The sequence below is a fragment of the Oreochromis niloticus genome, unplaced genomic scaffold (genome assembly GCF_001858045.2).
Source record: "Oreochromis niloticus isolate F11D_XX unplaced genomic scaffold, O_niloticus_UMD_NMBU tig00007312_pilon, whole genome shotgun sequence".
Classification (NCBI taxonomy): domain Eukaryota; kingdom Metazoa; phylum Chordata; class Actinopteri; order Cichliformes; family Cichlidae; genus Oreochromis; species Oreochromis niloticus.
Genome location: NW_020328479.1, coordinates 52,531 through 67,531, shown reverse-complemented (window position 1 = coordinate 67,531; position 15,001 = coordinate 52,531). Strand labels below are relative to the sequence as shown.

The 15,001-nt window shown below is 48.5% G+C and overlaps 8 non-coding genes across 8 annotated transcripts; 2 read left to right on the top strand and 6 right to left on the bottom strand.

The window, feature by feature from the left end:
• Positions 1-8,598: 8,598 nt before the first annotated feature.
• trnag-gcc (transfer RNA glycine (anticodon GCC)) lies at positions 8,599-8,668 on the bottom strand. Its single transcript has one exon. It is a non-coding gene; the product is annotated as a tRNA-Gly (tRNA).
• Positions 8,669-10,051: 1,383 nt separating this feature from the next.
• On the bottom strand, positions 10,052-10,124 carry trnam-cau (transfer RNA methionine (anticodon CAU)). The gene has a single exon. It is a non-coding gene; the product is annotated as a tRNA-Met (tRNA).
• A 695-nt stretch (positions 10,125-10,819) lies between these two features.
• trnag-gcc (transfer RNA glycine (anticodon GCC)) lies at positions 10,820-10,890 on the bottom strand. The gene has a single exon. It is a non-coding gene; the product is annotated as a tRNA-Gly (tRNA).
• A 122-nt stretch (positions 10,891-11,012) lies between these two features.
• Positions 11,013-11,084, top strand: trnae-cuc (transfer RNA glutamic acid (anticodon CUC)). The gene has a single exon. It is a non-coding gene; the product is annotated as a tRNA-Glu (tRNA).
• Positions 11,085-12,281: 1,197 nt separating this feature from the next.
• Positions 12,282-12,354, bottom strand: trnam-cau (transfer RNA methionine (anticodon CAU)). Its single transcript has one exon. It is a non-coding gene; the product is annotated as a tRNA-Met (tRNA).
• A 690-nt stretch (positions 12,355-13,044) lies between these two features.
• trnag-gcc (transfer RNA glycine (anticodon GCC)) lies at positions 13,045-13,115 on the bottom strand. The gene has a single exon. It is a non-coding gene; the product is annotated as a tRNA-Gly (tRNA).
• A 122-nt stretch (positions 13,116-13,237) lies between these two features.
• Positions 13,238-13,309, top strand: trnae-cuc (transfer RNA glutamic acid (anticodon CUC)). The gene has a single exon. It is a non-coding gene; the product is annotated as a tRNA-Glu (tRNA).
• Positions 13,310-14,502: 1,193 nt separating this feature from the next.
• Positions 14,503-14,575, bottom strand: trnam-cau (transfer RNA methionine (anticodon CAU)). Its single transcript has one exon. It is a non-coding gene; the product is annotated as a tRNA-Met (tRNA).
• Positions 14,576-15,001: the final 426 nt, after the last annotated feature.

Genomic DNA, 15,001 nt, shown 5'->3' with positions numbered 1-15,001 from the left:
GAGGCTGCAGATCAGCAAAAATATCATGTGTGAATGCATGTGAGTGAATGTGAGTGACTGGACTAAGGTGGAATGAATAAATGTGGACAGATTTATCATGTGAGGAAAAGAAAGGGGATGCTTTGTTTGCTTTTGCCATAGGCAGGACAAGTGGGAGATAAATCTGGGGAGGCTGATTTTGGGATGCTGATGTTTGCTTTGAGAAAATTTCTTTTTACGGGGGTTAGATTATGGATTACATTATATTGTTGGGAATGCTAAATGCTAAAAGGGAAACATGTTTGATGAGATTCAAGTTACCATTAACTGAGGTAACTCAGGATTATAACTGTTCTGTTCAAGTTTATTTTTTTGTTATGACATAGACCGATCATAAAGGGAGAGTTGAGTATGAATGTAAACTACAGTTTTGTTTTCAGGAAGTTCAAGGATCCAGACCTTGCATGAGCAACGAGTGAAGGAGATTTGACATGATGATTAAATTGATTTTGTTCTTTAAACACAGGTTTTCAGGGCTGAAGCAAAACACCGGAGAGAGAATTGCTGAGCTTTCTGGGAAATGAAATGACTAACCTTTTTTTTTTAATTTGTTAAGCTTGGGTGGAGCATGTTGAGTTTTTTGCCACATGAGATGTGTCAAAAAAGAGAGGGATTTAAGATTTAATTTGTTTAATTTGAAAGGGGTTTTACTAGGATTTTATAATGATTGGGGTTGTTTGATAATCTAGATATAGTAAAACTGAGGATTTGTTGTTAAAAGAAAGGATTAAAATGAACGAATTAGGTTTAGAAGATAAAATGCTCATAAGAAGTTGTATACAACTTAAAGGGAAACTGTGGGAATAAAGGATATGCTTTGGGAAAATAGTGAACATTTATGAGTAGAAAATGTGGATTTTCTTTTTGATTTTTAGGATAAGTTGTAACAGTGACATAATGCTAGAATGTTGTTATAATACTTTAGGGTAGAGGAGAGCTTTTTATGAGGATGTTAAAAGTCTCGCTGACTCAAATGAATATATTGGAGATTATATATGTAGAAATGATTTTTCATACACATTGCTTTGGTGCCTTTAACGGAGTTGTGGCTCAGAGAGTCGTCTCTTGAGGGTCATAAACTTTTGGTTAACGTTATGATTAGCCAATCTACTGTGAGAATGACCTGAGTTTTGAAGGATTGCACACGCTTACAGACATACAGAGTTCATCAACACACAGGACAGTATTGATTTGAGGCCTAGGGCCTGAAAATTCCTTAGCTTTTAACTGAATTTGAGTTGGCCCAATAACAAATGACAGAAAGAGGAACTGAATAGGAGTTTTGCTTGTAACTAAACTGAGTGAATATAAATATTGAATAACAGATGCAGCTCTAACTTAGTCTCTTATATAAAAAGCAGTTACAAATACAGAAATACAGAAAACAGAAGCAAAGGGAGAAAGCTTATATATGTTGGTTAAGTCTGATAAAGTTTAAGTTAGAGGGAGGCATTACATTAAAAGCAGCAAAATGAAAAAATGATATATTCAAACAGGTTATTACCCAGAAAATGGGAGTTCAAAATACTGTTAGAGTTCAGTTTTAGCTATGATGAAGTTATCTAGGAGCAATTAACTATGTGCTTACACTTAGTGATTAAAGTGGTCGTTTTTCTTTGATCCTTTTAGTAGAATAAGCCCTATAATGATTTTTGATGATTTTGCTGGTGAGAGGTGACTTTATAGATGAGAGGCACTTGCAGCAGCAGGGACATTTTGTGCACAGGATGTTGATGATCAGATAAGGAAAAACAGGAAACGTATGACAGCAGTGCTGTAAGACTGTTAGAAAGCTGTAGATTGAGATGAGTGATGTTTAAGATTATATAGGAATAAAAGTCAAAACCAAATACGAAATTAGGTTTCATGTTTTGAGAACAATCGAGGAACAGAGTAACTTAGAGCATAGTAGGGAGAAAGTGTTTTGTTTTCCTTTGCAGGTGGCCAGATTTCCACTAGAGTGGGACCCAGAAGAGGAGCAGAGACCACTTAAGCATGAAGTGTTCTCAAGTGGAGCGGGCATTTTATAACTAAGACCACCTAGATGACATGAGGTTGTCTGATTTGTTAATCACAGGATGTCAAGAGAGGGTCAGAGCTAAGAACGTGATCCTAAATGTCCATGATGTTGGGATGGACAGGGGAGCAGCTGAATGGGCCAAGGAGTGACCAACCAACAGTATGGTGACCTCTTGTGGTCAAGAGGTCAAGAGTGGAGTGTCAGGAATAAAATATTGTCCTGCATTAGTTGCTGCTATTTTTATAATCATCATTAACATTTCAGTATTAATAGTGAGGTTGCAGTTAGATGCATTCAGATGTTCAAATATATGGTTATAGCCTTTATTACAGGTCCAAAGAAGAACCATTTTAAATGGTTCTGTTGAATCTATAATTAAATGTTATTAATGCTTTATGATCTCTGTGTAGAGGGCACAGACAGGAAAATACTCTCTGTGCCAAAATGAGACAGGAAACAAAACGCGTCTGCAGAGCATGTTTTGCAGAAGTGAAACTGAAGCCACAAGTTTAAGTGCAAGGGTGTTTAGTATGCATTTATTGCGGATTAAGCCTTAAGCAGTTGTGTAGATTGAAACAGTTGTTATATATTTCACATATAAGTCAAGATCATTACACACAGGATGGCCTTAGCCTGGTTGGTTGCTTAAGTTGAGGTCAACTAAGGTTCAGAAAGCAGATGCAAACTCTGCACGTACACACAGACAAATAGTGAGAGGTCATGACACGTACGTAGCATACACTGCAGACACATACACACAGAAATGCAGAAGTGTGCCGACGTACTTAGAGGAAGTGCACCAGACGAGCGACAGCGAAGAGGGGAAGCACCGACCCGAAGACAATGTTTTTAGAGCAATGTAAAGGTCAGGGAACATTTGTGGTTTGGATTGACGTAAGCTGTACTATGTCTATTTTTGTAAAGAGGGGGGCTTTGTTATTGTACCCATATAAAACCTTGTCTCATGATTGTAAGTTCAGTTCAACACTGATTGGGTTGTTGAACTCACACATGTGTTCATTAAAATGCCGTCTAAATTGCACACGCCTGGATCTGTTTATGGATTCTTCTCTCAACATTGAACCTAACGCAGATACGATGTCCAACCCAAGTTTGGTTTGCGCAGACTTCTTGTTCCAACTTACCAGTCAGCAAGAATGACTTCAAATGATCTCTCTCAATGGACCGTGTTGGAAAGGAATCCAGGGACCTCCAGAGACTCAGCTCGGGACTGCTGATAACCCATTATCAGCCTTGCTCATCCGCTTCCAATGCAAAGACATTCTAACCTACTACTATGGACAAGTGTTCAAGAAGAATGAAGGTAGAGATTTGGAGCAACGTGTGGTGCCCGAATTTGGACCTGAGAAGAAAGAGGATTGTGGTGAAGTTGGATGAAGTGGTTCCAGAGGGCGGCACGCATCCATAGGGGAGGATGTGCCACGCGCGAGTCTTGAATCAAAAAGATGGGAAGGTTTCACCGGCAGAATGATTTGGATTGATCATGTTCTAGATGTTTGCATACGAGGTGAAAATCACTAAAAAACGGATGTTCTTAGGCTCCAGCGTCCTCGAAATGGGTAGAAGCAGTAGAAAATGGATGGACCACTCTGTACAAAACGTGCTCGTGTGAGGCTCGACTCACGACTTCAGATTATGAGACTGACGCGCGCTACTGCGCAACGAGGCTGAGAGTCACCCAGAAAATGGACGATTCTCGAAGCCGGCAGAAAGAATTCACCTTGGACAAACAAAGGCGAGTCCAGGTATTTAAGCTGAACGGGTCTTGGAGGTGAAGAGTGCAGGAGATCCTAAAACGGATGGACCATTTGTCATACGGAACGCAGTGCTGAGTCTTGTCTGTTGAGGTCTTCCTAGGGTAGGGCCATGCAGTTGTTTGGGTAAAGCTTCTAACGGTCCGACCTGCTGCTGTCACGCTTGGTTCTGTGACGGTAAAGACCTGCGTTTCACCCTGGGCTTAAGTGATGACTAATTGAATAAAGTGGGTCACAACCTCAGTGGACAACCACAGAGGATTAATACTGACGGCTCCATCATCGTGAGGCTGAAGAGCTCTTGGATGAGGATTGAAAAGTTTCACGCACACAAAAGGAATCCAGTCCTTCCTTCTTTGCAGACTCAAGACTACCGTGACCGAGAACTACACAGACATTGATTCGTTAACCACCTCTAAACTCTGGGACGCTGCTAGCTGCACCCACAAGCAAGAGCCCGTCATGTGATCTTGCGGAATCTTGAGCGTTGGCAGCGACCGAGAAACAACTTAATGCTTCAGGCCCAGCATAAAGGAGTGTGCATTGGCCGGGAATGACCCGGGCCTCCCGCGGGCAGGCGAGAATCTACACTGAACCCAATGCTCATGTGTGCATTTTCCCACGAATTCGGCATGCCAAACGTCCTCTCGAGGCCACGGTAATGTGGCCATACAGCCAGAATCACTCATCAAGGAACTCTGTCGCAGCTCCCTGGGTCTAGTGGTCGGATTCGGCGCTTCACCGCGGCCGGGTTCGATTCCGGTCAGGGAAACTGTGTTTTTGACCAGCTCCGGCTTACCGATGGGACAAGCGGTAGACAACGGATGGGTGCCTTTGCCACGTACTGTGTATCAAGCGAGGCTCAAGGCCACTTCCCAAAAATGGACCGTTCTTAGAAGCCGTCAACAATGAAGCAGAGTTGCACTTCTTCAAGCCAGGATGGTTGCCGTCTTGCAGGTGAAGTGTGTGACAGAGATCCTAAATTGGGTGGCGAACTGCACACCAAAACTGCCTCGCGTGAGGATAGAGCTCACACTCAGTTTCGAGACTTACGATGGCAGGCGAGAATTCTACGCTGAGCCACACCCTTGCACGTTACAATTGTCCCACCGAATTCGCGCCACTCTCCAAAGTTCCTTCAAGATCTTACATGGATGACAACTCTGTCACGTACGTGCATCAAGCAGATCGCTGTGATCTTGCGTGAGGTAAGTCATACCTTCTGATTCGAGATTCAGGTGGCAGGCGACAGTTTACTGCTGAGCCACCAACCCTTAACGTTTCCGATTGTCCGCGAATTCGCGCACTTCCAAGTCTCTTCAACAATTTGCTAATGCAGATACATGTCCAACCAAGTTTGGTTGCGAGACTTTTGTTCCAACTTCCAGTCAGCAGATGATTCAATGATCTCTCAATGGACCGTGTTGGCAAAGGAACTCCAGGCGACTCCAGAGATCAGCTGGGAGCTGCTGATAACCAATTATCAGCCTTGCTCATCCGCTTCCAATGCAAAGACATTCCTAACCTACTACTACCTGGACAAGTGTCCAAGAAGAATGACAGGTAGGAGTCATTTGGAGCCACGTGTGGTGCCCCGCAATTTGGACCTGAGAAAGAAGAGGAATTGTGGTGAAGTTGGATGAAGTGGTTCCAGAGGGCGGCACGCATCATAGGGAGGATCGCTGCCACGGCGAGTCTTGAATCAAAAGATGGGAGGCTTTCCACCGGCAGAATGATTTGGATTGATCCATGTTCTAGATGTTGCATCAAAGGAGGCTGAAAATCCACTACAAACGGATGGTTTTAGGCTCCAGCGTCCTCGAAATGGGTAGAAGCAGTAGAAATGGATGGACAATCTGTACCAAAACACGTGCTGTGTGAGGCTCGAATCGACTTCAGATTATGAGACTGACGCTGCCTACTGCGCCAACGAGGCTGAGAGTCACCAGAAATGGACGATTCTCGAAGCCGCGCAGAAAGAAATTCACCTTGGAAACAAAGGCGAGTCCCAGGTATTTAAGCCTGAACGGGTCTTGGAGGTGAAGAGTGCACAGGAGATCCTAAAAACGGATGGACCATTCTGTCACATACCGCGCAAACGCAGTGCTGAGTCTTGTCCTGTTGAGGTGGCTCTCCTAGGGTAGGCCATGCAGTTGTTTGGGTAAGCTTTCTAACGGTCCGACCCTGCCTGCTGTCAGCCTTGGTTCCTGTGACGGTAAAGACCTGCGTTTCACACCTGGGTTAAGTGATGACTAATATGAATACAGTGGGTGAACAACCTCAAGTGGACAACCAGCAGGGATTAAATACCTGACAGGCTCCATCAATCGTGCAGGCCTGAAGAAGCTCTTGGATGAGGATGAAAGTCTTCACGCACCAAAAGGAATCCAGTCACCTTCCTTCTTTGAGGACTCAAGACTACGTGACCGAGAACCTACACAGACATCTGATGTCGTTAACCACTCTAAACTCTGGGACGCTGCTAGTGCACCACAAGCAAGAGCCGTCATGTGATCTTGCGGAAATCTTGACGCCGTCTGGCAGCGACCGAGAAACAACTTAATGCTCTCAAGGCCAGCATAAAGGAAGTGTGCATTGGCCGGGAATCGAACCCGGGCCTCCGCGTGGCAGGGAGAATTCTACCACTGAACACCAATGCTCACATGTGTGCCATTTTCCCACCGAATTCGCGCCATTGCCCAAACGCTCCTCTCGAGGCCCAACGGTAAATGTGGCCAATACAGCCAGGATCACTCATCAAGGAAACTCTGTCGCAGCTCCTGGTGGTCTAGTGGTCAGGATTCGGCGCTCTACGCGCGGCCCGGGTTCGATTCCCGTCAGGGAAACTGTGTTTTGACCCAGCTCCGGCTTACCCGAATGGGACAAGCGGTAGACACGGATGGGCTGCCTTTGCCACGTATGTGTATCAAGCGAGGCTCAAGGCCATCTCCCAAAAAATGGACCGTTCTTAGAAGCCGTCAACAAATGAAGCAGAGTTGCACTTTTCAAGCCAGGATGGTTGCGTCTTGCAGGTGAAGTGTGTGACAGGAGATCCTAAATTGGGTGGCCGAACTGCACACCAAAACATGCTCGCGTGAGATAGAGTCACCACTTCAGTTTTCGAGACTTACGCATGGCAGGCGAGAATTCTACCGCTGAGCAACAACCTTGCACGTCTACCAATTGTCCACCGAATTCGCGCCACTCTCCAAAGTTCCTCTCAAGATCCTTACAATGGATGGACAAACTCTGTCACGTACGTGCATCAAAGCAGATCGTGTGACTCTTGCGTGAGGCTAAGAGTCACTACTTCTGATTTCGAGATTCACGGGTGGCAGGCGACAGTTTACTGCTGAGCCACCAACCCTTACACGTCTTCCGATTGTCCGCCGAATTCGCGGCACTCTCCAAAGTCTCCTCTCAACAACATCTTGACTTAATGCAGATACGATGTCCAACCAAGTTTGGTTTGCGCAGACTTCTTGTTCCAACTTACCAGTCAGGCAAGAATGACTTCAAATGATCTCTCTCAATGGACCGTGTTGGCAAAGGAACTCCAGGCGACTCCAGAGACTCAGCTCGGGAGCTGCTGATAACCAATTATCAGCCCTTGCTCATCCGCTTCCAATGCAAAGACATTCCTAACCCTACTACCTACTGGACAAAGTGTCCAAGAAGAATGACAGGTAGGAGTCATTTGGGAGCCAACGTGTGGTGCCCGCAATTTGGACCTGAGAAAAGAAAGAGGAATTGTGGTGAAAGTTGGATGAAGTGGTTCCAGAGGGCCGGCACGCATCATAGGGGAGGATCGCCTGCCACGCGCGAGTCTTGAATCAAAAGATGGGAAGGCTTTCCACCGGCAGAATGATTTGGATTGATCCATGTTCTAGATGTTGCATCAAAGGAGGCTGAAAATCCACTACAAACGGATGGTTCTTAGGCTCCAGCGTCCTCGAAATGGGTAGAAGCAGTAGAAAATGGATGGACCAACTCTGTACCAAAACGTGCTCGTGTGAGGCTCGAACTCACGACCTTCAGATTATGAGACTGACGCGCTGCCTACTGCGCCAACGAGGCTGAGAGTCACCAGAAACTGGACGATTCCTCGAAGCCGCGCAGAAAAGAATTCACCTTGGACAAACAAAGGCGAGTCCCCAGGTATTTAAGCCCTGAACGGGTCTTGGAGGTGAAGAGTGCCACAGGAGATCCTAAAAACGGATGGACCCATTCTGTCACATACCGCGCAAACGCAGTGCTGAGTCTTGTCCTGTTGAGGTGGCTCTCCTAGGGTAGGGCATGCAGTTGTTTGGGTAAAGCTTTCTAACGGTCCGACCCTGCCTGCTGTCACGCCTTGGTTCCTGTGACGGTAAAGACCTGCGTTTCACACCTGGGCTTAAGTGATGACTAATATGAATAACAGTGGGTCAACAACCCTCAAGTGGACAACCCCAGCAGGGATTAAATACCTGACAGGCTCCATCAATCGCTGCAGGCCTGAAGAAGCCTCTTGGATGAGGATTGAAAAGTCTTCACGCACCACAAAAGGAATCCAGTCACCTTCCTTCTTTGCAGGACCTCAAGACTACCGTGACCGAGAACCTACACAGAGATCTGATGTCGTTAACCCACCTCTAAACTCTGGGACGCTGCTAGCTGCACCCACAAGCAAGAGCCCGTCATGTGATCTTGCGGAAATCTTGACGCCGTCTGGCAGCGACCGAGAAACAAACTTAATGCCTCTCAAGGCCCACCATAAAGGAAGTGTGCATTGGCCGGGAATCGAACCCGGGCCTCCGCGTGGCAGGCGAGAATTCTACCACTGAACCACCAATGCTCACATGTGTGCCATTTTCCCACCGAATTCGCGCCATTGCCCAAACGCTCCTCTCGAGGCCCAACGGTAAATGTGGCCCAATACAGCCAGGAATCACTCATCAAGGAAACTCTGTCGCAGCTCCCTGGTGGTCTAGTGGTCAGGATTCGGCGCTCTCACCGCGCGGCCCGGGTTCGATTCCGGTCAGGGAAACTGTGTTTTTGACCCAGCTCCGGCTTACCCGAATGGGACAAGCGGTAGACAACGGATGGGCTGCCTTTGCCACGTACTGTGTATCAAGCGAGGCTCAAGGCCCATCTCCCCAAAAAATGGACCGTTCTTAGAAGCCGTCAACAAATGAAGCAGAGTTGCCACTTCTTCAAGCCCAGGATGGGTTGCCGTCTTGCAGGTGAAGTGTGTGACAGGAGATCCTAAATTGGGTGGCCGAACTGCACACCAAAACATGCCTCGCGTGAGGATAGAGCTCACCACCTTCAGTCTCGAGACTTACGCATGGCAGGCGAGAATTCTACCGCTGAGCCAACAACCCTTGCACGTCTACCAATTGTCCCACCGAATTCGCGCCACTCTCCAAAGTCTCCTCTCAAGATCCTTACAATGGATGGACAAACTCTGTCACGTACCGTGCATCAAAGCAGATCGCTGTGACTCTTGCGTGAGGCTAAGAGTCACTACCTTCTGATTTCGAGATTCACGGGTGGCAGGCGACAGTTCTACTGCTGAGCCACCAACCCTTACACGTCTTCCGATTGTCCCGCCGAATTCGCGGCACTCTCCAAAGTCTCCTCTCAACAACATCTTGACTTAATGCAGATACGATGTCCAACCCAAGTTTGGTTTGCGCAGACTTCTTGTTCCAACTTACCAGTCAGGCAAGAATGACTTCAAATGATCTCTCTCAATGGACCGTGTTGGCAAAGGAACTCCAGGCGACCTCCAGAGACTCAGCTCGGGAGCTGCTGATAACCAATTATCAGCCCTTGCTCATCCGCTTCCAATGCAAAGACATTCCTAACCCTACCTACCTACCTGGACAAAGTGTCCAAGAAGAAATGACAGGTAGGAGTCATTTGGGAGCCAACGTGTGGTGCCCCGCAATTTGGACCTGAGAAAAGAAAGAGGAATTGTGGTGAAAGTTGGATGAAGTGGTTCCAGAGGGCCGGCACGCATCCATAGGGGAGGATCGCCTGCCACGCGCGAGTCTTGAATCAAAAAGATGGGAAGGCTTTCCACCGGCAGAATGATTTGGATTGATCCATGTTCTAGATGTTGCATCAAAGGAGGCTGAAAATCCACTACAAACGGATGGTTCTTAGGCTCCAGCGTCCTCGAAATGGGTAGAAGCAGTAGAAAATGGATGGACCAACTCTGTACCAAAACACGTGCCTCGTGTGAGGCTCGAACTCACGACCTTCAGATTATGAGACTGACGCGCTGCCTACTGCGCCAACGAGGCTGAGAGTCACCCAGAAACTGGACGATTCCTCGAAGCCGCGCAGAAAAGAAATTCACCTTGGACAAACAAAGGCGAGTCCCCAGGTATTTAAGCCCTGAACGGGTCTTGGAGGTGAAGAGTGCCACAGGAGATCCTAAAAACGGATGGACCCATTCTGTCACATACCGCGCAAACGCAGTGCTGAGTCTTGTCCTGTTGAGGTGGCTCTCCTAGGTAGGGCCATGCAGTTGTTCCCACTGGGTAAAGCTTTCTAACGGTCCGACCCTGCCTGCTGTCACGCCTTGGTTCCTGTGACGGTAAAGACCTGCGTTTCACACCTGGGCTTAAGTGATGACTAATATGAATAACAGTGGGTCAACAACCCTCAAGTGGACAACCCAGCAGGGATTAAATACCTGACAGGCTCCATCAATCGCTGCAGGCCTGAAGAAGCCTCTTGGATGAGGATTGAAAAGTCTTCACGCACCACAAAAGGAATCCAGTCACCTTCCTTCTTTGCAGGACCTCAAGACTACCGTGACCGAGAACCTACACAGACATCTGATGTCGTTAACCCACCTCTAAACTCTGGGACGCTGCTAGCTGCACCCACAAGCAAGAGCCCGTCATGTGATCTTGCGGAAATCTTGACGCCGTCTGGCAGCGACCGAGAAACAAACTTAATGCCTCTCAAGGCCCCACGCATAAAGGAAGTGTGCATTGGCCGGGAATCGAACCCGGGCCTCCCGCGTGGCAGGCGAGAATTCTACCACTGAACCACCAATGCTCACATGTGTGCCATTTTCCCCACCGAATTCGCGCCATTGCCCAAACGCTCCTCTCGAGGCCCAACGGTAAATGTGGCCCAATACAGCCAGGAATCACTCATCAAGGAAACTCTGTCGCAGCTCCCTGGTGGTCTAGTGGTCAGGATTCGGCGCTCTCACCGCCGCGGCCCGGGTTCGATTCCCGGTCAGGGAAACTGTGTTTTTGACCCAGCTCCGGCTTACCCGAATGGGACAAGCGGTAGACAACGGATGGGCTGCCTTTGCCACGTACTGTGTATCAAGCGAGGCTCAAGGCCCATCTCCCACAAAAATGGACCGTTCTCACTAGAAGCCGTCAACAAATGAAGCAGAGTTGCCACTTCTTCAAGCCCAGGATGGGTTGCCGTCTTGCAGGTGAAGTGTGTGACAGGAGATCCTAAATTGGGTGGCCGAACTGCACACCAAAACATGCCTCGCGTGAGGATAGAGCTCACCACCTTCAGTTTTCGAGACTTACGCATGGCAGGCGAGAATTCTACCGCTGAGCCAACAACCCTTGCACGTCTACCAATTGTCCCACCGAATTCGCGCCACTCTCCAAAGTCTCCTCTCAAGATCCTTACAATGGATGGACAAACTCTGTCACGTACCGTGCATCAAAGCAGATCGCTGTGACTCTTGCGTGAGGCTAAGAGTCACTACCTTCTGATTTCGAGATTCACGGGTGGCAGGCGACAGTTCTACTGCTGAGCCACCAACCCTTACACGTCTTCCGATTGTCCCGCCGAATTCGCGGCACTCTCCAAAGTCTCCTCTCAACAACATCTTGACTTAATGCAGATACGATGTCCAACCCAAGTTTGGTTTGCGCAGACTTCTTGTTCCAACTTACCAGTCAGGCAAGAATGACTTCAAATGATCTCTCTCAATGGACCGTGTTGGCAAAGGAACTCCAGGCGACCTCCAGAGACTCAGCTCGGGAGCTGCTGATAACCAATTATCAGCCCTTGCTCATCCGCTTCCAATGCAAAGACATTCCTAACCCTACCTACCTACCTGGACAAAGTGTCCAAGAAGAAATGACAGGTAGGAGTCATTTGGGAGCCAACGTGTGGTGCCCCGCAATTTGGACCTGAGAAAAGAAAGAGGAATTGTGGTGAAAGTTGGATGAAGTGGTTCCAGAGGGCCGGCACGCATCCATAGGGGAGGATCGCCTGCCACGCGCGAGTCTTGAAATCAAAAAGATGGGAAGGCTTTCCACCGGCAGAATGATTTGGATTGATCCATGTTCTAGATGTTGCATCAAAGGAGGCTGAAAATCCACTACAAACGGATGGTTCTTAGGCTCCAGCGTCCTCGAAATGGGTAGAAGCAGTAGAAAATGGATGGACCAACTCTGTACCAAAACACGTGCCTCGTGTGAGGCTCGAACTCACGACCTTCAGATTATGAGACTGACGCGCTGCCTACTGCGCCAACGAGGCTGAGAGTCACCCAGAAACTGGACGATTCCTCGAAGCCGCGCAGAAAAGAAATTCACCTTGGACAAACAAAGGCGAGTCCCCAGGTATTTAAGCCCTGAACGGGTCTTGGAGGTGAAGAGTGCCACAGGAGATCCTAAAAACGGATGGACCCATTCTGTCACATACCGCGCAAACGCAGTGCTGAGTCTTGTCCTGTTGAGGTGGCTCTCCTAGGGTAGGGCCATGCAGTTGTTTGGGTAAAGCTTTCTAACGGTCCGACCTGCCTGCTGTCACGCCTTGGTTCCTGTGACGGTAAAGACCTGCGTTTCACACCTGGGCTTAAGTGATGACTAATATGAATAACAGTGGGTCAACAACCCTCAAGTGGACAACCCAGCAGGGATTAAATACCTGACAGGCTCCATCAATCGCTGCAGGCCTGAAGAAGCCTCTTGGATGAGGATTGAAAAGTCTTCACGCACCACAAAAGGAATCCAGTCACCTTCCTTCTTTGCAGGACCTCAAGACTACCGTGACCGAGAACCTACACAGAGATCTGATGTCGTTAACCCACCTCTAAACTCTGGGACGCTGCTAGCTGCACCCACAAGCAAGAGCCCGTCATGTGATCTTGCGGAAATCTTGACGCCGTCTGGCAGCGACCGAGAAACAAACTTAATGCCTCTCAAGGCCCCACGCATAAAGGAAGTGTGCATTGGCCGGGAATCGAACCCGGGCCTCCCGCGTGGCAGGCGAGAATTCTACCACTGAACCACCAATGCTCACATGTGTGCCATTTTCCCCACCGAATTCGCGCCATTGCCCAAACGCTCCTCTCGAGGCCCAACGGTAAATGTGGCCCAATACAGCCAGGAATCACTCATCAAGGAAACTCTGTCGCAGCTCCCTGGTGGTCTAGTGGTCAGGATTCGGCGCTCTCACCGCCGCGGCCCGGGTTCGATTCCCGGTCAGGGAAACTGTGTTTTTGACCCAGCTCCGGCTTACCCGAATGGGACAAGCGGTAGACAACGGATGGGCTGCCTTTGCCACGTACTGTGTATCAAGCGAGGCTCAAGGCCCATCTCCCCAAAAAATGGACCGTTCTTAGAAGCCGTCAACAAATGAAGCAGAGTTGCCACTTCTTCAAGCCCAGGATGGGTTGCCGTCTTGCAGGTGAAGTGTGTGACAGGAGATCCTAAATTGGGTGGCCGAACTGCACACCAAAACATGCCTCGCGTGAGGATAGAGCTCACCACCTTCAGTTTTCGAGACTTACGCATGGCAGGCGAGAATTCTACCGCTGAGCCAACAACCCTTGCACGTCTACCAATTGTCCCACCGAATTCGCGCCACTCTCCAAAGTCTCCTCTCAAGATCCTTACAATGGATGGACAAACTCTGTCACGTACCGTGCATCAAAGCAGATCGCTGTGACTCTTGCGTGAGGCTAAGAGTCACTACCTTCTGATTTCGAGATTCACGGGTGGCAGGCGACAGTTCTACTGCTGAGCCACCAACCCTTACACGTCTTCCGATTGTCCCGCCGAATTCGCGGCACTCTCCAAAGTCTCCTCTCAACAACATCTTGACTTAATGCAGATACGATGTCCAACCCAAGTTTGGTTTGCGCAGACTTCTTGTTCCAACTTACCAGTCAGGCAAGAATGACTTCAAATGATCTCTCTCAATGGACCGTGTTGGCAAAGGAACTCCAGGCGACCTCCAGAGACTCAGCTCGGGAGCTGCTGATAACCAATTATCAGCCCTTGCTCATCCGCTTCCAATGCAAAGACATTCCTAACCCTACCTACCTACCTGGACAAAGTGTCCAAGAAGAAATGACAGGTAGGAGTCATTTGGGAGCCAACGTGTGGTGCCCCGCAATTTGGACCTGAGAAAAGAAAGAGGAATTGTGGTGAAAGTTGGATGAAGTGGTTCCAGAGGGCCGGCACGCATCCATAGGGGAGGATCGCCTGCCACGCGCGAGTCTTGAAATCAAAAAGATGGGAAGGCTTTCCACCGGCAGAATGATTTGGATTGATCCATGTTCTAGATGTTGCATCAAGGAGGCTGAAAATCCACTACAAACGGATGGTTCTTAGGCTCCAGCGTCCTCGAAATGGGTAGAAGCAGTAGAAAATGGATGGACCAACTCTGTACCAAAACACGTGCCTCGTGTGAGGCTCGAACTCACGACCTTCAGATTATGAGACTGACGCGCTGCCTACTGCGCCAACGAGGCTGAGAGTCACCCAGAAACTGGACGATTCCTCGAAGCCGCGCAGAAAAGAAATTCACCTTGGACAAACAAAGGCGAGTCCCCAGGTATTTAAGCCCTGAACGGGTCTTGGAGGTGAAGAGTGCCACAGGAGATCCTAAAAACGGATGGACCCATTCTGTCACATACCGCGCAAACGCAGTGCTGAGTCTTGTCCTGTTGAGGTGGCTCTCCTAGGGTAGGGCCATGCAGTTGTTTGGGTAAAGCTTTCTAACGGTCCGACCCTGCCTGCTGTCACGCCTTGGTTCCTGTGACGGTAAAGACCTGCGTTTCACACCTGGGCTTAAGTGATGACTAATATGAATAACAGTGGGTCAACAACCCTCAAGTGGACAACCCCAGCAGGGATTAAATACCTGACAGGCTCCATCAATCGCTGCAGGCCTGAAG